The sequence below is a fragment of the Rhinopithecus bieti genome, unplaced genomic scaffold, assembly GCF_001698545.2.
Source record: "Rhinopithecus bieti isolate Rb0 unplaced genomic scaffold, ASM169854v2 scaffold_65, whole genome shotgun sequence".
Classification (NCBI taxonomy): Eukaryota; Metazoa; Chordata; class Mammalia; order Primates; family Cercopithecidae; genus Rhinopithecus; species Rhinopithecus bieti.
The window spans coordinates 986,044-1,009,714 of NW_016803344.1; the positions used below are offsets into that span (position 1 = coordinate 986,044).

The 23,671-nt window shown below is 38.4% G+C and overlaps 1 long non-coding RNA gene across 1 annotated transcript in view; it reads left to right on the forward strand.

Annotated features, from left to right (window-relative positions):
- The window catches only part of LOC108533116 (uncharacterized), a 37,895-nt gene extending 14,518 nt beyond the window's left edge, over positions 1 to 23,377 (forward strand). The window contains exons 4-5 of the long non-coding RNA XR_001886660.1: positions 17,043 to 17,136; positions 22,523 to 23,377. This is a non-coding gene — a long non-coding RNA (uncharacterized LOC108533116). The remainder of the gene's footprint in view (positions 1 to 17,042; positions 17,137 to 22,522) is intronic.
- The last annotated feature ends 294 nt before the right edge of the window (positions 23,378 to 23,671 follow it).

Below are 23,671 nucleotides of genomic sequence, written 5' to 3' on the forward strand. Positions count from 1 at the left end.
TATCTGTGCCCTGTCCCCAGAGGTGGAGTCTACAGAGACAGGCAGGTTTCCTTGAGCTGCTGTGAGCTCCACCCAGTTCGAGCTTCCCAGCGGCTTTGTTTACCTACTTAAGCCTCAGCAATGGCGGGCGCCCCTCCCCCAGCCTCACTGCTGCCTTGTGGTTAGATCGCAGACTACTGTGTTAGCAATGAGGGAGGCTCCGTGGGCGTGGGACCCTCCCGGCCAGGTGTGGGATATATTCTCCTGGTGTGCCCGTTTGCTTAAAGCACAGTATTGGGGTGGGAGTTACCCGATTTTCCAGGTGTTGTGTGTCTCAGTTCCCCTGGCTAGGAAAAGGGATTCCCTTCCCCCTTGCGCTTCCCAGGAGAGGCGATGCCTCGCCCTGCTTCAGCTCTCGCTGGTTGGGCTGCAGCAGCTGACCAGCACCAATTGTCCGGCACTCCCTAGTAGGATGACCCCAGTACCTCAGTTGAAAATGCAGAAATCACCGGTCTTCTGTGTCGCTCGTGTTGGGAGTTGGAGACTGGAGCTGTTCCTATTCGGCCATCTTGCTCCACCCCCCCTTTTCTTTTGGTTTTTTTTTTTTTTGAGACAGGGTCTCGTTCTGTTACTCAGGCTGAAGATCTTGGCTCACTGCAACCTCTTCTTCCTGGGGTCAAGTGATCCTCCTGCCTCAACTGATCCCCCCATCCCAAGTAGCTGGAACCACAAGTGTGTGCCACTATGACTAGCTAATTTTTATGTATTGTTTGTAGAGAAATACATAAAACATAGTGGGATTTCACCTTATTTCTCAAGCTGGTCTTGAGCTCCTGGACTCAAGCAGTCTGCCTGCCTCAGCCTACCAGAGTGCTGGGATCATAGGCGTGAACCACTGCACCCAGCTGGACTTCCTGTACTGTGTTGAATAGGAGTAGTGAGAGTGAACATCCTTGCCTTGTTTTAGTTCTTAGGATAGTGGTTCCAACTTTTTCATGTTCAGTAAGATGTTGGCTGTGAGTCTGTCGTAGATGGCTTTTATTATTTTGTGATATGTTCCTTTGATGCCTAGTTTATTGAAGGGTTTTATAATGAAGGGATGCTGGGATTTATTGGAAACTCTCTGCACCTATTAAAATGATCACATAATTTTGTTTTAATTCTTTTTATGTGGTGAAATACATTTATTGATCAGCAATGTACTACAATAATTTTAAAACAGTGATTAGTACAAAGGAAATTAAGAGACATCTGCAATAATTATAATGTAACAAGAACCTACCTGTGATTTCTATTGGTAACTACGAAACAGTTTCTGCCTTTACTGCTAATTGAAGGTCACGTTATATTTCAATTAGAGTTGAGTGAAAAATAAGATTTGTTTTTTGTCTTCAGATCACTTTCCGTGGACTCCCAATTAAAAATTTGAAAAAAAAAATCTATTTAACTATTGGAGACTTTAAGTTATAAATTTGGTCTCTCTCATTTTTTAGATGATGAAATAAAGACCCACAGTAAGTCTACAGAGTCACACAGCTAGGGAGAGATAGAGTCCTCAGTGGGCCCATTTTGCCTGCATCTCATCACTGCATTGTCATGGAGAATTTTCTTTACCTCCTGCCTCCCGTGGGGTTCTTTCTCTATTTGCTTGCCTAGGTGGGCATCTAATCTCTTCTTGATGCCCTTGGGCCTCTGCAGAGTTCTCTTTAAGTCCCCCCCCCCATGTATTTATTTCATTAGCAAACTCTTCATAACACAACTTTGTTGGCATATTAACATTTCTACTGAATAATTTAGAGCAGATTCTCCCATTTTGCCATCCACCAAAATTACCTAGAAGTCTTGTTAAAATACTAGAGGTCCAATTTTCATGTCTCTTAGGTTTGCTACTACGCTGTAAGAAATTGCCACAACTTTAATGTCTTAAAACAATGCAATGTATTATGTTACTGTTACAGAGGTAAGAATATCCAAGGTAGGTCAACTGGGCCACATTCCTTCTGGAGACCGTAGAGCAGAATCTTTTTCCTTGCCTTTTCTACCTTCCAGAAGTCACCTGCCTTTCCTGCATCACTCTGAGCTCTACTTCCATCAACATGTCTCTTTTCCCACTGTGATCCTTCTGCTTTTCTCTTATTAGGACCCTTGCAATTACACCGAGTCAATCCAAATAACCCAGGATAATCTTTCCATCTCAAGATTCTTAACATACCCACAAAGTCCCTTTGCCATGCAAAGTAACTATTCACAGGTTCAGGGAATTAAGATGTGGACATCTTTGCCAAGCTCTTACTCTGTCTAACCTAGTGTATTAGTCTGTTTTCCACTGCTATAAAGAACTGCCTGGCCAGATGTGGTGGCTCACACCTGTAATCCCATCGCTTTGGAGGCTCAGGCAGGTGGATCACCTGAGATCAGGAGTCCAAGACCAGCCTGGCCAACATGGCAAAACCCCGTCTTGCCGTGTTGTACTTGTACATGTTATATTTGTAAATGCTGTATTTGTACTAAAAATATAAAAATTTAGCTGGGTGTGGTGGCACGCATCTGTAATCCCAGCTACTTGGGAAGCTGAAGCAGGAGAATTGCTTGAACCCGGGAGGCAGAGGTTGCAGTGAGGTGAGATCACACCATTGCACTCCAGCCTGGGCAACATAGCAAGACTCTGTCAAAAAAAGAACTGCCTGAGACCAGGTAATTTACAAATGAAAAAGGTTTAATTGACTGACAGTTCAGCATGGCTGGGAAGGCCTCAGGAAACTTAGTCATGGTGGAAGGCGAAGGGGAATCAAGCCACCTTCTTCACAAGGTGGCAGGAAGGAGAAGTGCAGAACAATGGGGGAAGAGCTCTTTCTATAACCATCAGACCTTGTGGGAACTCACTATTACAAGAACAACATGGGGGAAACCACACTCATGATTCAATTAGCTCCACGTGGTCTTTCCCTTGACATGTGGGGATTATACAGATTACAATTAAAGATGAGATTTGGGTGGGGACACAAAGCCTAACCATATCGCATAGGTTGGGACACAGCAAGCTTCCAGGTGATGCTGATGTTACTGATCTGTGTATCACACATTGAGAACCATTGGTTGAGTGGAATGAGCATTAAGATAAGCAGATAGTCATGTGTTCTAAATCAGTCCAGCTGCAAACTGATGAAACAACCTTGAAGATGTCAGGAAATCTCTCTGACTTTTAGTTTTCACATCTATAAAAAGAGTACTCAATTGTCTTTAACTGCTCACAAGTTTATTACAATAAAGAATGTTTGGATTATTATGCTATTACCAGCAAATATCTATTACCAGTAATAGTAAAAAGAGAGTCCCTTAATACTCTATGAGAGATAAGGAAGAAAATTGGCAGAGAATAGAATTGATCTGGCCTAAAATAAAAGGTAAATACCTGCTTCCTTTTCTGTTACAAGCAATTTCAAATTTAAAAAAAAAAAAAAAAAAAAGGATACAGTCAAATCCCAAAGCTGAATTAATGACCTCAGTCTTGGCAAAAATCAACCTTTGACAGAACAATAAACTTACAAAGAAATTGTGCATGCATAACTATCTTTCTCCCACATTTAAGGAAATGCTCATCATAGGCAGTTGGCTGAGGCATTGGGCATCATTAGGTCTTACTTAGTTACTGTTAGGTCTAAATCCACATGGACTGCATGTCAAGGCATCAAAGAGACCTGTCTCTGTGCATAGCTACTAGAAGATCATCAGACATTAAGACAATCAAGTCTCCTTTAAAAGTTACTATAAATTGTACTATCTTCCTCTTTTTTCCCTTACCATGTTTTCCTTTTGTTTTCCTTAAACAAATCCCCAAAACCTATTTTTAGAAAGTACATTGCAATAATTAATTACAACATGTCATTCCCATGAAGCACAAAAATACTGAATAGTTGCAGAGCACTTTATTTATTTTACCCAGAAAATCTTTCAATGACATTTAAATAATTGCTTGTTTACACTTTGGGGAGCATGGGAAGTTATAAACTGTATCCTGTGTACTAAATCTTTTTACTGAAAATCATTCAATCCTGTGCTTGATAAATTTGGTAAAATGGTGGCTAATATTTATTCATCAAAATTATTCAAATTATCCTTAATCTAAAGCCTAAATTTTTTTTTATCAATCACAGGCCATGATGTAATTCATTTGACAACATTGTGAAAAGTAGAGAGATCAAGCTTTATTATCTCAGTTTTCTAGAAGGAAAAGTGAAGTTATAAAAGATAAATGTCACAGCTAGTGGTGGAGATGGAAATAGGTTCTGGTTTCACTCACATTTTACCATATGACATATATAATAAATATCTGGCTTGATTTGATTTCTGTTATCTTTCCTAATTGAGATGATTATTTTTTTAGTGGCACCCAAATAAAAGCACTTAATAGTAAATAATTTTTTTAAAAAGATAGTCATTAAGCTCTTTGAATGTCAGTTTGCCTTCTGCAAAATGAGAATGATGTCGAATATAGTATCTAAGTTTGAATACATTTTAAAATCCATGAGGAATGAAGTCCTCTTGGTCAATTCTAGATTTCAAGCACCTAGAATATTTTTCTGACATGTAGATTGTACACAAGAATTATTTAAATAAGCTGAACTGAAGTGAATGATTCTTTTCAACTCTGTGTTTCGTTGTTCCTGATACTTTTAAAACAATGGCACTCTTTGACTGATGGTACATGCATAAAAAATCCCTGAAGCAACAGAAAAGAGAATAACCCCAAAGATGAAGTGATGCTTCCCTTCGACTCGCAGTTGTGTAGCCAAAATGATAGAGAAATTTGCGAATCTGAGTCCCATGATATGACCTGAGATTTACTGACTTTTCCAAAGAATAAAACCAGGGTAAACAATCAAGAATAAAGTCCAGCAAAGATCTCCAGCGGAGATTAATTCTGTCCCTGGAAGACTGACTGACAATGTCTCAGGAGGTTTACAGTAATGACATTTAAGGTGGAGCCACTGGGCTTTCTCTGAGGAGTCTGTAAGGGAATTACCTTGTGTTTCTCTTTGTGTAGTTTGATGAGATGAGAGAAAAAATGATAATGGCTCCCTAGAACATTTGACTCATGGAAGGAGGCAAATCTTAATGACTCCCCAATGGACTAACTTGTTTGTTCACAGTTGATTTTTCTCAACTTCCATTTCAAGTGTAGCTAGAACAAGTTACATTGGAAATGCCTTTTTCAGGCTTTGATTTGTTCTGTAGCTACTTAACTCTCCCAAACTCTTATAGTAATGATGAAAACATGAGCATGGTTTAATTCATATAAATATTGATACATTTGTAAGTTGATAAAATTATTTTCTCTGTGCCAGTACTTTAGAAAAATAGAGAAATCTAAAGAAATTTTAAATCTATAACCAAGTAGGTGTTATGAAAACAAACTAGGGTCCATTCGCCCTATGGAGTAAGACCAGATAACCACACAAAGATTTGTAGTGAAGAAAGAAGGGTGTTTATTTGCAGGGAGACAAGTAAGGAGGATCGGGCTTCTAATGCTTAAGATTTGACCTCCCTGATGGCATACAAGCGAAGGTTTTTAAAGACAAGGGTAAATTTTAGGAAAGCAGAAGTTATAGACAAAATTGTAAATCAATGACTGAAGGTTATGTATTGGTTTTGGCTTAACAAGGTAGAATATCTTGAAGTAGGAGCTTAAAGGTCATAGGCAGATTCAAAGATTTTCTGATTTGCAATTGGTTAAGGAAGATAAACTTCATTAAAAAAATTGTAGCATAACAGAAAAGAATGTTAGCTATGGCTCATGGGCGTGACTATTGTCACCACTGGGTTCTTCTTGCTTGCTGCTCAGAAAAAAAAAATAGGTTCTGGTCTCACTCATATCTTTGACCATGTGACATATCTTCTTGCTTACTGCTCAGAAAAAAAAAATGGTTTTGGCTGGATGTGATTTCTGTTATCTTTTTTAATTGAGATAATTATTTGTTAGTGGCACCCAAATAAAAGCACTTAATAATAAATAATAAATAAATTTTTTAAAAAAGATAGTCATTAAGCTCTTTGAAAGCCAGTTTTCCTTCTCCAAAATGAGAATTATGTAGAAGATGGTATCTAAGTTGGAATACATTTTAAAATCTGTGAGGAATTAAGTCTTCTTGGTCACTTCTGGATTCCAAGTACTGAAAAAAGCCAATGCACTGAAAACAGTCGGTGTTATATCAGAGAAGGAGTCTAATAATCTCAGGATGACCAAGCAAGGAGGACAGGAAGTATTTTTTAAATTTGCCTCCCCAAGAATTTAGAAACTAGGGTTTTTAAGGATTGCTTGGAGGGCAGGAGAGTAGGGAATGGGTACTACTGATTGGTTGGATAAGGGAAGAAATCACAGGGGTGCCAAAATTGTCCTAGTGTGCTGTCAGTCCTAGGGGGAGGGGTTTGTCACCAGTCTAAGTGGCATCAGTTAGTCCACAAGAATGCAAAGTTTGAAAAATGTCTCAAACGCATCTTAGGTTTTACAATAACAATGTTATCTAGAGGGGCAAATGTGAAAGTTATAAATCTTATGACCACTGGCTAGTGACTCCTGAGTAGAAAGCATTTAGAAAAGGCAAACTAGAAAACAATAACCAGTTATATTTAACTATGCCTAGGTCTTAGCAGAATTCAGGGCCCTCCCATAATTCTAATCTCGTAGCCTTTCATTAGGTTTATAAAGATGGTTTTGGGTCCCAACAAGGTGGGTTTAGTTTTGGGAAGGGACTATGATCATCCTTGTTTTAAAGTGAAACTATAAACTAAACTCCTCTCATAGCTAGCCTGGCCTATATGCAGGACTGGGCAAGAACAGCTTGTGAGGTTAGAAGCAAGATAGAGTCAACTATATTATATGTCTCTCACTATTATAATTTTGCCAAGGTGGTCTCATGACTTTCTCCAGGCCTCTCAGAAAGACATTTAAAACAAAGAATGATGGTCAAAGTTCAGACCTTAGTTTCCCCTTATTTGACGTCTATATGCCAATGGATCCATTTAGTAGGGATCTAGGCTTTGGAGAAACAACTCAGACACTTACGTTGTTATCTTTAGTTTCTATAGGGAACAAAATGTCTCATGATTCCAACTTCATTGGCTATTATTTTAAGCTACGATTACATTCTGGCTTATCAAGTCTTTTATTTACTTCTGGAGGCTAGCTAGGTGCCTGAAATTTCCCTTGAAGGAACTCAAGATTTATCTTTATTTCCATACTTGGTGGGGAGGTGCACGTGACCCTAAGAGGGGGGCCTCCGCTCTGTCTCAGTGGTGAAACTCTAATAAATAGTCTAAACATTCATTTATGTTCAGCTTAAAATCAGAAATGTTATTTCCTATTAAAACGTCCAAAAAGATAACTTAATATTTTAATTTTAGAGACCTATTAGATTTTATGATTACTGCTGAGTTTAACTATGGTGGTTTGTCATATATAAATATTACCACTGACTTAAGAGCAGCAGGATATGCATTTTCCAGGTTTTATTTTAACATCTTTTATCCTTCAATAAGGAGCTTAGTGTCACAAATCCACTGATATTTTCTTGTAGCCACATTCTCTGGCCTAATTTCTAGCACCTATGATGAGCCTTTCTGATGTATAAATAGAGCCTCATTTACGGAGATGTGGCACGTGTGCCATTTTGTCAAACATTCAGCTCAGTTTTTTTTTATTATTATACTTTAACTGATAGGGTACATGTGCACAACGTGCAGGTTTGTTACATACGTATACATGTGCCACGTTGGTGTGCTGCACCCATCAACTCATCATTTACATCCTGATATGGTTTGTCTGTGTCCCCACTCAAATCTCATCTTGAATTGTAACTCCCACAATTCCCATGTGTTGCAGGGTGAACCCTGTGAAAGGTAACTGAATAATGGGGATGGGTCTTTCCTGTGCTGTTTTCATGATAGTGAATAAGTCTCATGAGATCTGATGGATTTAAAAATGAGAGTTTCCCTGGACAAGCTTTCTGTCTTTCTGCCTGCTGCCATCCACATAAGATGTGCCTTCTGCCATGACTGTGAGGCTTCCCCAGCCACATGGAACTGTAAGTCCATTAAAACCTTCTTTTCTTCCCAGTCTCTGGTATGTCTTTATCAGCAGTGTGAAAACAGACTAATACAGGTCCCCTTTATATTGTCTCTTAATTCTAAAATGTTATTTTCACAAGAATTGAAAACTTTATAAAATGCCTAACCCTAAGTATAGCATTTTTGTTGTTGTTGTTATTGGTAAAGTGGGTCTATATCAGATGGATTTTCCCATAAGATATTTTCCTCTGCAAGTCAGATTAATAACAATAAGATAAAATCAGTGGGAGGCTGACATTCAAGTCATTTAAATGCTAAAAAGGCAAATAGAAAGCAAATACGTGCTGGTTCTCAAATCAGATAGCTCACTCACAATAAAGGAAGGCTACTTGTGTAGTCCCAGAACTACGAAAAATGCTCTATGTGTCCCAGAACTACGAAAAATGCTCTGTGTGTCCTACGCTCCGTGTGTCCTCGGTTTTGCTGTTTCCTATCCTTGGTTCAGAGCAGTGAGGGGACAGATTCCAAAATTGCATTGTTCTTTACTTTTTGAGCAGGCCTCCTTCCCACCAAGGATTGTTCCAATATGCATATTCTACAAATACACTCATTAAGCTTAAAAACTTTTCAACTTAGACCAGCTGTCTTATTTTAAACTTTGTCTTAATTATACGTAGGTAGAAAAAGCTGTTTTAACAATTTGATATAAGTGGTCATCAAATCAAAGAGAAAATAATTTTCTTGTTATAGCTACTTCTTCATATAAATGATCTACTATTTTGGATTATGATGCAAATATTGGATGAGAGTGCTTCCAACATCTTCCTGCTTAGCTTCATCACCATAGTAAAGTTTGGTGATGGGAACGAGATGCATAAAGATGGCATGATGCAATACATCTTAATTTTAAATATTCCTAAAATAATTTGCTTCAATGATACATCCTTAAGGTGCCTTGTCTACCTACTATTATTACACAACACCTCATGTCCTTGTTCTCAGCTTCCTGTTAGGAACCCACACATTTATTACTACAATAGCTGTCTATTTTCTGATGGGAAAAGGTAAAACAATGGGTCGTTGGGACATGAGGAGAACATTTGCGTGATGGCTGATATTAAGCTAAAGGTGTTTTATATTCTTTCAGAGGATATAGTCCAGATGCCATAAAATTATTAGCAGAAGCTGGAAATATACTTTGAAGGATATATTCCTGACATTTCTGTGGAAACAACAAGACTGAATGGAAAGCCTTCAGGCATGAATGAGCTTAATAAGGCACAGATTCTGGGTTAGCATTTGAAAGGCTGGATTTGTATAACAGTATGCTTCATAGTTAAAGGTATGCTAAAGGACATATAAGTCCCCATGGAAATTAAGTGGCACATAAACTCACTGTTATTTGTATTTCTAAAAATGTCTCCTCATGACCTGTTGTTTTCTAGAGTTGAGAGTGACTTTTTTACTTGCAAGTTTTGTTACACTCAATGCTTTTTTCTTGTTCACTCATTGTGAGTCTGAAAGTTCCAGCTGACCTGTTCCACCTGTGACAGTCTGCTGAGTCTGGTCTGTCTGCTGTACAATAATTGAGATTGCTTACTTGCACCTTTTACAAGTTGTGAACTCTAGTAAGTGCCTAGTAAATACCAAAACATCCTTATGAAGTAGGTAGTATTGTTTGTGTCCCTCGTTGAGGAATCTGAGGTAGAGGCATGAATTGGCACATTAGTAAACATTTTTTTCTGACCATCAACATGCATTTTTATGGAGGTAGATACATCTTTAACTTAACCAGACTTTGGAATACTGAATCTTGACAAATGTCTTTCATGACCTGAGAAGTACCCACATTTATATCAAGATCGAAGAAAAGTGAATCACACATACACTGATCCACATGTGTTTTGAGGGTTACAAATGTTGATTGCTACTTTTCATCTCAGTGTCACATTCTTAAACTTGATGTGCAGTTCAATTCATGGGCACCTCAGTGAGGAAGGAGAGGAAAGAGGACCAGTGAGAACAACAGTAAGTATTTTGTGAGCCCCTTCTGTTTCCCAAAGAGTTTTATAGGGCTTTCTTTCATATTACCTGATATAGTATTTACAACAATCCTGTCAAGGAGATGTATCAGCCCATTTTATAGATGTAAAATTCATATGCTTAGGGAGGCACAGTAAAAATATCTCAATATTACACAACTAACAAGAAGCAAAACCAAAATTCTAAGCAATGCTTTGTCTCCAAGCTCAACTCCAGTGTCTTTTCAGGACCCTGCAGAAATCCTTCTCAGGCCCTAGTCATACTTCTCAAGTTATTCTCTTGCTTTTAGCTTTCCATATTTTCATTAAGAGCACTTGAAAACTTTACTACTTTCCAGTCTTCGAAGCCAGATTTACACATGTTCCTGAGTAGTGGAATGAGTCCCTAGAAAAATCTCACAAGTACTCATTCTTTGAACTACAACTGACATATTTCTCCATACTGTCAAGCTCCAGGTCTGTGTTCCTGAGATATCAATTGATTGCTGATAATCACTTTTAAAATCACCACTAAAACTAGTTTTTAAAGAATAATATTATATAAAATACCATCAAGAAAGCTACCTCTTGGTCAAAAATGGCTGAGTCTTGCAGTACATGACCATGTCAAATAATCCATATAGCCCAGGAAGAATTATATCATAATTAAAAATTGTAGTGGAAATTATTACTTAAAATTTCCCCAGTGACCATTTCCCCTAAGGATTTTGTATTTCTTTTTTTTGTTTCAATAATGAACACCAAAGAAAGAGCCAGTTAGAACGTTTTGCAACTCAGATAAGTAATTCAAGTCATTGAGTTTGTGACACCAAAGACCTTATCAACAAAATTACCATGATTTCTTATCCCATTCATGAACATGATTTTGCTTTCCATTTATTCTAGTTTTTGCTTATAATTGTCATAGACGGCTTTTATTATTTTGTGGTATGTTCCTTTGATGAGAATTTTTATCATAAAGGGATGTTGGGATTTATTGAAAACTTTCTCTGCACTTATTGAGATGATCACATGATTTTTGCTTTTAATTCTGTTTATGTGGTGAAATGCATTTATTGACTAGCAATCTACTACCATAATTTTAAAACAGTGATGAGTAGAAAGGACAGTAAGAGACATTTGCAATAAGTGTAATGTAATAGGAACGTATCTGTGATTATATTGGTAACTACAAAACAGTTTCTGCCTTTACTACTATGGGCTATCACTTTTAATTGAAGGACATGTTAGATGTCAATTAGAGTTGAGAAAAAAATACATATATATATTTTTTGTTCATGTCTTCAGACCACTTTCCATGGACTCTCAATTAAAAAATTTAAAAACCCAGTTATTTGACTATTGGAGACTTTTAGTTATGAATCTGGTCCCTTTCATTTTTCAGATGATGAAATAAAGACTCACAGTAACTCTGCAAAGTCACACAGCTAGGTAGAGGCAGAAGTCTTCAGTCAGCCCATTTTGCCTTTATCTTATTACTGCATTGACATGGATAATTTTCTTTACCTCCTTTGATTTTTAAAAAAAATTTAAAATATTTCTTTATTTGAATTTTGTGAATTCTTTTTCCAATCTATTCCAGATACTCTAGGATATCGTTATTGTGAATGGGATGGTGTTCTCTCATTATGATTTCTAGTTGGTTATTGATGGTGTAGACCCTGGTATTCAAAGAGCAGTCCATGTTGTAGAAGCATTGGTATCACCTGGGAGATTGTTAGAACGGTCCAGTCTCTGGCATTAGCTCAGACTTCGTGAATCAGAATGTCTTTCAGTAAGATGTTCATAGGATTCACATGGATATAAAAATTGTAAAAGAAATCAATATAGAGAAACTTGATTTAGAGAACCATTGTCTTAATTTTCTCTTGAAGAAAAACACTTTCAGTTGCAGTATAGGGACAGCGGTCCAATTGTCCCACAGCACTTTCTCTTCTGTTCCTAATCCTTACTCCTTCAGATCTACTCCTGCACCCCTTCCACAAGAGTGTTTGGGGAAACTCACATTTAAAATCTCTATGGGGTTGCAGATTTGTTAACTTGATGAGATTTTGCTCTTAATCTGATTATAAAATGTTCTTAAGTTCTTAAATATTTCAGGGTTTCTGTTTCCCATGTTTTTTTTTAACTTACAGGGTTTTATTTTCTAATATTAAGGCATGGGGAAAGAAGAAATATTATGCATGGGAGCTCAGCATCTGGCATCTTCTAAATATGAGGGGGTTTTGGTTTTGTTGTTGTTGTTGTTGTTGTTGTTGTTGTTGTTTTGAGACGGAGCCTTGCTCTGTTGCCCAGGCTGGATGGAGTGCAGTGGCATGATCTTGGCTCACTGCAAACTTCACCGCCCATGTTAAATGGATTCTCTTGCCTCAGCTTCCCAACTAGCTGGGATTACAGGCGTGTGCCACTATGTTCGCCTAATTTTTTGTATTTTTATTAAAGACAGGGTTTTGCCATGTTGGCCAAGCTCGTCTCAAACTCCTGACCTCAAGTGATCCACCTGCCTTGGCCTCCCAAAGTGCTGGGATTACAGGTGTGAGTCACCACACTGGGCCTAAATATGTATATTTTAAAGTTTAGTAATAAGTTGATTCAATAGAATAGTGTTCCTTTTAGTTCCTAAAGCAAAATGTTTAGGATTACACATTTTACTCTGTTAATTCATATATACATACATAAATAAATTTGTAAAAGTATCTGCTGTATTGAATTTACACCGAAGCTCTCTTTGAAAATAAAAACATATGCTAGCAAGGAAAATTTTGTATTAAAAGGCTTTTAAATTTTGAGTATATTTTCCAAATTATCTCAGTAAACTGAATCTTTCTGTTTTTTGTAGCGCCAGCTAAGTTAGCCATGAGATATTGTTGGACATTCCATCTAATAGGATAATGAAGATAATGATGCTCATTTTTGTCATGATTTAATCTAGTCTACATGGGAATTTGTACTTTTCTGTCCAGACACTTCTGTGATTTCCTTCTTTATTTTTTACTTTTGTAAGTTCTTGTTCTGAGTTCCATTTATTTATTTATTTATTTATTTATTTATTTATTTATTTTTTTGAGACGGAGTCTCGCTCTGCGCCCAGTGTTGGAATCAGTGCCAGATCTCAGCGTCAGCTGACTGCAAGCTCCACCGCTCCTGGGTCTCACGCCATTCTCCTGCCTCACCTCCTGAGTAGCTGGGACTACAGGCGGCCCCCCCGCCCCCGCGCACCTCGTCCCGGCTAGTATTTTTGTATTTTTAGTAGAGACGTGGGTCCAGCAGGGTATGCCAGGATTGGTCCGATCTCCCCCTGACCTTGTGAATCCCGCGCCGTCTCTGGCCTCTCGCAAAGTGCGAGATTACAGGCCTTGAGGCCACCGCGCCTCGCCGCCTGGGTTTTATGAATCAGTGCTGTCCACCACTATTTTTTAACTCTTGTCTGGAATAAAAGAAAGCCCTAGACCTTTTGTAGGTTTAACTATAGTATTAATAATGATTGTGGGGCTGGGTGTGGTGGCTCACACCTGTAATCCCAGCATTTTGGGAGGCCAAGGAAGGCGGATCATGAGGTCAGGAGTTCAAGACCAGCCTGACCAACATGGTGAAACTCCGTCTTTACTAAAAATACAAAAATCAGCCAGGCATGCTGGCGCATGCCTGTAATCCCAGTTACTTGAGAGGCTGAGGCAGGATAATAGCTTGAACCTGGGAGGTGGAGGTTGTAGTGAGCCGAGATCACACCACTGCACTCCAGACTGGGCAACAGAGCCAGACTCTGTCTCAAATAAAAAAAAAAAAAAAAAAAACGTGGGATATATTATGGTCTACTTGTTACTAATATTAAAACAATTTTAGGGAATAATTATCACTTTAATAGTGTTATTAAATCCCTGGATGCAGAATATACTTTTTTGGCTATTTTAAGTGGGGTACAGTGGAAATTGCCTGTAACAATAGGTATGACCATAGGCACATATTATAAAACAATTGTAAATAGGAACAGCAGGAAATGGCTACAAACTACGATTCTAGAACAGTGCTGCTTCTTCTCAATCTTAAATGGACATTCCAGTCACCTGATGTTCTTGCTAAAATGCAGATCCTGATTTTCCATGTCTAGGTTGGAGCCTGAGATCTTTTGTTTCTCACAAGCTCCTGGTTGACTGCCCATGCTGCTGGACCACAGACCATACTTAGGGTAGTAAGGCTGTAGAGCAGTGGTCTGAAAGCAGAGCGCTCAGAAGCAGTCTGCATTTTAGTGAACTCTCAAATAATTCTGATGCACCCTGAGTTTGAGAACCTCTATTCTAAATCATAGAAATGTTTATATCTTCAGTACTGTTATCCAAATGTTCACCCTCATTAAAAGTGAAAGAAGGCAAAGACGTGAGGTCTAATGACTATATCCTCCTGAACAGTGGCTTAATGTGTGTATCTTCCTGAAATAGTTGTTTTACAAGACAAGGGAGAAGTTAATTTTCCTAACTGATGAGACTGTCCTTGAAGTAACTGTCATCCCATCATAGAGGAGGGTGCTGTTCTCACCTTATGATATGTATATGTAGAGAGAAAGGAAGAGAGAGAGAGAGAGAGAGACACCCTTATTTTAGCATGACCTTTCCCACTGTGAAGATAGGACCCTTAATTCTAAAGGATGAATTACTTTGGAGCACATGATTAAGATTCTACAAGGTACACACTACATGTTAGAGAGTGTACCATAATGGAAGAAGGGCAAATGTACAACATATATTTATAAATGTTATATATATAAGTAATACATATATTTATAAATGTTATCTATATAAGTGCTATATATATAAAACATATATAAATACATTATAAAATATAATTAAAGTTACTGGTGTATTAGTTTTGCTTTTTCATGAACAGTTCACTGATGGTTTCGTTTTCCTCAAAATCCTTGGTGGAAAATTGCAATATTGGCAAAAGCTTCAGAAAAAATATTTTTGAGGCAGTTACTTAGACTATAGTCCAAAAACAACAGAGAGATAGGTTCGTCCAGGAGCTGCATGCAGGTAGCTACCTCAATTAACCCATTGTCTCATCTCCTAGGCTGCTGAAAGAGGAGAGCGCCACTCAGGAAAGGGGTCCAACTCACTCAGGCACACTCATTTTAATAAAGTTCACAGAAAGGTGAGGGACCTTAGAATCATTAGCAGAGTTTGGAAAGAGACAGAAAGATGCAAATAAGCCCAAAGCCTTTACCTAGGACCTCCAGGTTCAGAATCTTGAGACCTTTGGGGTTTTCAAGAGAACTTTCCATCCGGGAAATAGCCTTGTATTGAACCAGGGTTAGCTGATGCGGTAGGCAACCTCTTACGGACAAGGTATTCAATTTCTATGAAACATACAGGCTTATCAAATAATGGTGCAGATTTGGGCACAAATTAACTCGATTCTAGTTTTAGAAACTGCTTTGCTCATTAAATATTTTTTCTTCAACTGTTAGCAGCAGTCAGACAAAGCAATTTTTAACCGAATTTCCGCATCTTAAGTATGTTTTTCCACCTAGCCCAAGGTAAAGTGGATGGGTCACAGGTCCAGATAAATCATAAAGATTTTTCATGTTTGACCAACAGAAGTGAGTCATTTCTTCTTTGCTTACAAAAAAGGCCTCTTGTCTTCTCCCATTAAGATACATTCCCAACATCCAGCATGTATCTTGTGGAATCTTAATTGTGTCCATCAAAGCAAATTAAACTTGAGAAGTAAGGATTGTTTTCAGAGTGAAACATGATATGCTACAGTAAGGCAGTCCCAACATTTTGTAATAAGAGAAGAAAATCATCCAAATAGTGAAAAGCAAGTGTGACTCAGAGAAGTGAGATGGTCCCTTGACAGGTTATCTTTTTCCAAAGATCACTGCAAAATAATCGCATCTCACGTACTCCTAGAGTGTGGATTGGACACTCCTCTCATCGAGAGGGGGGATTCTATGTGGGTGGTGTATGACTTTGACCAAATTGAAGCCAATGCTAATTCCTAAAAGGTGATGCATCTTCTGTCTGATTCTTTTTGAGCACCTGTTCTTGGAACACAACTAACATGATGTGAGAAAGCCTAAGCAGACTCATGAGCTTGCATATGTAGGTGCTCAAGCAATAACCCCAGTAGAGAGCCAACCACCAGTATTAGCCTCGAGACAAATGAATAAACCCCTTCAGATGATTCAAGCCCCCAGTCGTCAAGTCACCTGCAGTATTTGAAGATTCTGGTTGAGACCTCAGACATCACAAAGCAGAAACACAAAATCATCATTGTGCTCTTTTGAAATTTTTGAATTGCAGAATCCATGAACATAATAATATATGTATTGTTTTATTGAGTGATGAGTTATGCAGTAATACACATATACACACATACAAACTTTACCAGTAGATGGATGACATTTCTCATCTAGAAAGTTTCTTTTCTTCTCACAACATTTTGTATTTGCAGAAAAGAGAACTACTTCAAAGATTTTACATTGCCTCATACCTCAGACCATTGGTAATTGTATGGCCTGATCAGGTAATATAATTGCAATGTCAGTAGTCCCAAAAAGCTGCATAAGGACCACAAATTTTAGAGTGTATCTCATCTTCAACATGGCTTGGTCCTTAATCAGACTGGTAATAACCTACCCCATGCAGAAGTCATGAATATGTGTACAAATGGAGATATGCTTATTCTCTTTATTCCAGGTTCTTTGCAGGACCAAGCTTTCCCTTTGGATGCAAGTTGCATGGCATGGGCCCAAGTTAAAGGGTGGGCTAAGCTCTGACATAGTACAGCTTCCTCATGGCCTGTTTTTCCTCCCAGTCTTATCCAGGACGATGACTGCCAGATAGGCCATCAGGGTTTATTCACTGTCTGATGTCCACATGTTAAATCCAGATCCAAGTTGTCATATGATTGGAAGGAGATGTTATAAAATGTAGATTTTGTGTTTACATTTTGTTCCAGATGGACCAGCATGGATATTTCCCTGGCATAACTTGTTATTTTACATCTGTGGAGCAGCAGTGAGTTGATTGTGTCTTCCTGAAGATCAAGACTGGTGAGGATGTTTGGGTAATAATCAAAAGACTATGTTGGATACCATAGTCATGAAAATATTTAACAGCATCCTCTCTGTGCTAATATGAACTTTGAAGAAAAAGATGCAGTAGGATACAGAAAAACTTCAAAATACATTCATGGGAAATAATGATGGCTATTGGAATTAATCACTGCTAAATATCCTCTTATTACAGGACATTTGGATGGTTCTAGCTAATGCCAGAGAGGGGTAGATTTTATAAAAAGATATGAAAAGATTAAGGAAAATCATGAATAAGGAGAAGAGGAAGACTGGAACATTGACAAATAAGATACAGAATCAGAGTATGTAAGGCATGAATGGAGCGTTGGAGTGTAATGGGAGGTGATTTGCTACATCTAATTGCATCCAAATATGGTGCTGAGACTTTCTTTTCCACCTTAGTATTGATACATCTGTTTATCAAGAGCCTCATTTCAGGTATTTTCAACTAATTTAGATCCTTAAAAACAGTGGATTCCCAAGAGATTACATGGGATTTAGTCAAATTACAGAATATGGCCAAGTACTTTTACTAAAATAACCAAATGCTAGCAGTTGGCAACTTTGATGAGCCCTAATTCCCAGGGACCTAGAGAATATCTTCTCTTGCCAGACGATATAAATTCTTGTTTGATCAGCTGTGATATATTCTGTATGCATTGGCTGCGTTTTTACATGGCTTTCCAGAGCAAGCCATTATAAAGTCTTCATCTGGAAGTTGATTTTTTAAATCTTTTTCTTGACTTTAGGCCATTCCTCCTTCTCCTAAATCACTAGTTCTCAAGGCATGGTCTGTAGATTAACAGTATCAACATTGGCCGGAAACTAATTAGAAATGCAAATTATTGAGCCCCACCCCAGATCTCCTTCAGAAACTCGGAGGTTGACTAAACCTTGCATCTTGTCAAGTCATCTAGGCAATTTTAACACATGCTAGTGTTTGAGCAACACCTTCCTAAGGTTGTGCATGAGCTCTCTCAACCAGGGTAAGCCTCATGCATTGGGTTTTGGAGGACAGCTGGGGCAGGTTTTTCAACCTCTCCCCTTTTTTCTCTATTTGCTCCATACTCAGTTCCACCAGGGCCTTCTCTTTGGATTCTCAGGAGCATGTATTGGAGGTAAAAAAACAAAAAACCTGCCTTTCTCTTTGTTCTTTTGTTTTAACAAACCTAATTTTCCTTGAGGTAGTGTGGTTTCATCTGACTGAGAAGGGGAGAGGGTTGGTAAAAAAGGAAGTATAGAAAAGGGGAAAAAAATGTTTTAGATACACTCTTGCTACCTGGGAAGATAATGTTAGACAATTATATGGTCTACCTAATTTAACATCTTCTTTTATTTTTAGCAGATATATCACATGGAGAAAATATACCTTTGGTAAATAAAAATCAGTGAAATAAATTTTGCTTTGCTTTGTGCTTAGTGTATGTGACATAAGTAACCAATAAGTTATTAGAGATTCTTCTTTTATTTTAAATTACATTCTTGATCAATGTATTTTAAATCATTTAAATTACATTCTTGATCAATGTATTTTAAATATAAAATATGACTCTCAGAATGATCAACCTGAGTAATGCAACATTTCAGATAATCAAAACAATTTCACTAAGAGTTTTTCAGCATCCAGTATGGTAAGCTCCAGTCACAAAGATAAAATAATCAGAATTTCCACTCATAGTTTAACTTAAGTTGTCATCTCCTATTACAGTTAGGTCATTGCTTCCTCAAAAGTTATATGCAGATACAGTGACTGATTCTTCATTCAAAAATATTTATTTTATATTTTTATCACATAGGGAAAAGAGTCTGTGTGTGTGTGTGCATGTATGTGTGTCTTTAATCTCTGTTTCTCTGTTATCTTTTTCTTTTCTATGTTAGTCCATTCTCATGCTGCTCTGAGGAAATACCCAAGACTGGGTAATTCATAAAGAGGAGGTTTAATTGACTCACAGTTCCACATGGCTAGGGAGGTCTCAGGAAACTTACCCTGTTTCTCCATCATCTTTTTCTTTTCTGTATTAGTCCATTCTCACTCTGCTCTGAGGAAATACCCAAGACTGGGTAATTTATGGAGAAGAGGTTTAATTGACTCACAGTTCCGCATGGCTAGGGAGACCTCAGGAAACTTACAATCATGGTGGAAGGCACCTTTTCACAGGGCAACAGTAGAGAGAATGAGTGCTGAGCAAAGGGGGAAGCCCCTTATAAAACCATCAGATCTCATGGGAACTCACTATCACAAGAACAACATAGGGGAAGCTATGCCCAGGATTCAATTACTTCCACCTGGTCCTGTCCTTGACACTTGGGGATCATTATAATTCAAGGTGAGATTTGGGTGAGGACACAGAGCCAAACTATATCATTTTCCTTTTTTAAACACATCTATGTTGCCTCTACCCTATTAAAATGAAATAATATAAAATACTTCTGTCATTAATCCTGTTCTAAAAAATCTATTCTACCTCTGCATTTTCACTGAAAAGTATGAATGTGAGTTATTTTAAGTCTATAGGAAGCCTACTCTATGGAAACAGCTTCTTAATAATTTGAGTTATAAATGATATTCTATTCACTAAGGCTGCAAATTTAAAGGCACATTATTTTTTAAAATGTGGAGTTCAACTTTCTAAGTTTGTTTAAAATAAATTATTTTTATGAAAATTCAATAATTTGCACTTATAAATTAATTTTAGTATATTAAATATCTATAATGATTAGCTCTTATTTAATTAAGTATATTGCTTTAGTCCCCATTTAATTAAATGTCATAAACATTTTAAAAGGCAGTCAGTTCTCAGGTATATTTGTCTTCATGAAGAACCTTTAATGCATGTCAGGACAAATTTGACAAAGCAAGACCAAAAAGGGTACAGAAATGGGCAGGTTACCACCATGGACCACTGAGGCTCAATCCTTCAGAGAACACTTGGAGAGGTTCTAGAACACTCTCCCTGCAGAGTCTCAGGAATCTGGGAGAGCTCTTGCCAACTGGTTGAGGGTGGTTTTTGGGAACATTGACATCCTGGCACTTCTAATCTGCCACTTGTTGGTTGAGCATACTTCTAAAGTCAGAAGAAGTCTTCAGGCAGAGAGATGCATAAGCTTAAAGAAGAAAAAAAAAAACTGACATATGCCCCAGAATTGTGCACACACTCCAGTAGCACAGGTGACCAAGGAACATGGAAAAAGGGGCATCAATTTCTTCTCTATCTAGTAGTAGTTTAAATAGCATAAAACAGCAAAGAAATCGTCTTTTTTTGTTTCTATTGGATATTTGTACTTGAAGAAATGCTTAGCAAATAGAGAAGGAAATAATAGAAGGGCGTGTGTGAACATTTAGAAGAAAACATCTATTATCATTCAGTGATTCAGAAGATAATGAAAAGAGACTTTTAGGAATTCTTCACAACGATTTGCTTCTATGGGTGCTCTTTATTTTATTTTTATTTAAAAACACTCTTACTAAATATTAATTAAGTTGATTAACTAGCACTTAAGAAAATTTTAATTAAGGCCGGGTGGCGGTGGCTCAAGCCTTAAATCCCAGCACTTTGGGGTAGAGGCCGAGGAGGGTGGATCACGAGGTCAGGAGATCGAGACCATTCCTAGTCTACACGGTGAACCCCGTCTCTACTAAAATACAAAAAAAAAAAAAAAAAAAAAAACTAGCCGGGCGAGGTGGCGGGCGCCTGTAGTCCCAGCTACTCGGAGAGGCTGAGGCAGAGAATGGCGTAACCCGGGAGGCAGGCAGCAGGCTTGCGTGAAGCGAGATCGTGCCACTGCACCTCCAGCCTGGGCGGACAGGGCTAGACTCCTCGTCTCAAAAAAAAAAAAGAAAGAAAAAGAAGAAATTTTAAATATACAGAAAAGAAATAGAATGAATAGTCACTGTCACCCAGATTTAACATTCTATAACATTTATTTCTAAAAGAAACCTAGTAACAGCACATATAGAAACATTTTATGTAGAGAATCTGAAACTCCTATGTATTACAGGTAAGAGGATAAAGTTAAACAACATTTTAGAAGAAACTTTGGCAAGATCCACTGAAGTAGAAGATATGTATGAAACTGCATTTCTAAGTGTTTATCTTAGAGAAACTCTTGTGAATGCCTATAAGGAAAGATTTGTAAGCACTGTTTGTAACAATAAAATGCAAAATAATATAGCTATCTCTCCATTGGTTAATAGACAAAGTAAGTTATTTTATTTATACAGTGGAAGCTAAATAGTACTTACAATGTTCCCAGTATCCTGTATCATTGCTATCAAATGTTTGCTGTCCTATGTCCCTTACCTAGTGGCTGATAGATGATTTCGCCCTATAGTTTTGTGGTGTCCTTTCTAGTGGGGAGATTAAAGCTCCCCATTCCACTAGAGTTATTTGAGGTGACATGACTTATTCCAGCCAATAAAATGTTGGCAGTAGTGAGCACGCCTCTTCCAAGCAGAGGGGTGAGCAGCCATTTCATGAGTCTGCTATTACTGAATGTTCTCTTGGCCACAAGCTTAACAACATCCCAGAAAGAAACTGATTGCCCTATCTTGCCTCAGGATAAACGAAAATGAAATAGACTCACAACTCGTATGGTCTGTGAGTGAGAATTAAACTTGTTTATTGTGAGGCACTGAGATTTTGGGGGTGTTTGTAGCATAACTCCAGAAATACTGGCTTCCCATCCAAATAACTAGATACTTAGGGTTATGGGCAAATAAAGGGATAGGAAAAGCAATATACATTTTATCAAAGGCAGAAGAAAAATAATGTAGTTGTTTATAGGGAGATGTAAAAGCTAATGGGTCGGGCTTTCTTCATTAGTACTGCAGTTCTATCAACCTCTTACGGAAATATTAGCTGTATTCACCTAATGGAAAATTAAATACCCTTGATTAATAAACATGGGAAAATAATTATTTTCTAATGAGTAAATTTAGATTATCTGTTAGAAGGTGTTTTATAGAGTGTAGGCTTTGAAGTCAGATCTGGGTATAGATACTAGGCCTGCCATTCACTGGCTCTATATCTTTCAGCTTAACCTGGTTGAAGTAGAGGAATCTCTCAATACATTGCAGCTATTATCAAGTAGAAGATTTCAAAACATTAAGTCTTTCATTTAAGTGCTAAATAAGTGAGCTTGATGTCGAGAAAGATCAGGGAACAGAAGGCTCTACTAATCATTTCCCTACCCCTCAAAAGGACACCAATTTAACAACTATCTACACAAAAACAGCACCTTTACAAGAACAAAATTCAGGTGGGCAGTCAGAGTACTTGGTTTTAACTTTGTATCACTGACTGAAAGAGGAACAAAAAAACAATCTTGACTTGCTTTCACCACCCCCTCTTCTATTTCCCAGAATCAGCAGTTTGCTGTGGAGAGTGTTTCTGTGCACTGGAGAAGGAAGAGCACATTTCTGCGTGCTGGAGGAGGGAGAGCACAGCAATTGTGAAGCATTGAAGTCAGTGCTGTGCTACTATAGCAGAAAGAAAACGTGGACCAAACTCAGTTGCCACCAGCTCACAGAGAGAGCATTTAAACCAGCCCTAGTGAGAGAGAAATTGCTGATCCTGCGGTCAGAACTTGAGTTCCCAGAGGCCTTGCCACTATAGACTAAAGTGCTCTGGGGCTTTAAATAAACTTGAAAGGCATTCTAGGCTGCAATTCCAGGTGACTCCTACTGCTGAACTGGGCCCATAGCCAGACCACTGAAGGGACATGCAACCTCCTGAGACACCAGTCAGTGTGGGGCTAAGGGAGTATTGCCATCACCCCTCCCCTAACCCCAGGCTCCACAGCTCATGGCTTCTAAAAAGATCCCTCCCTACTGCTTGAGGAGAGGAGAGGGAAGAGTGTGGAGGACTTTGTCTTGCATCCTTGATACCAGCTCAGCCACAGCAGGACAAGGCACTTGTCAGAGTTGTGAGACCACCTTTCCAGGCCCTAGCTCCCATATGATATTCCTACATACAAACTGGGCCACAAGAGAACCTGCTGCCTTGATAGGAATGACCTAGTCCTGGCAGCATTCATCACCTGCTAACTGAAGAGTATTTGGGCCCTGAATAACCAACAGTGATACCTAGGTACTAGTCAAGGGCCTTGGGTGAAACTCTGAGACATACTGACTTCAGGTGAGACTCACCACATTCCCATCTATGGTGACTATGGGGCAAGACTCCCGCTGTTTGAGAAAAGAAGAGGGAAAAATAAAGGGGACTTTGTGTTTCACCATATGTACCAACTCAGCCAAAATGAGGTAGAGGATCAAGTGGGTTCTTGGGGCCCCTGATTCCAGCACTTGACTCTTCGATGGCATTTCTGGACCTGCCCTCTGCCAGAGGGGAGCCCAGTGCCTTGAAGGGTAAGTCCCAGGCCAGGCAGCATTTGCCACAGCTATTTCCACAGCTTAAGCCCTTGGGACTTAAGGAAACATAGGTGGCAGTCTGGCAGTACTCCTTCTGGCCTGTGGTGGCAGTGGCCATGGGGTGAGTTTCCTCAGCCTTTG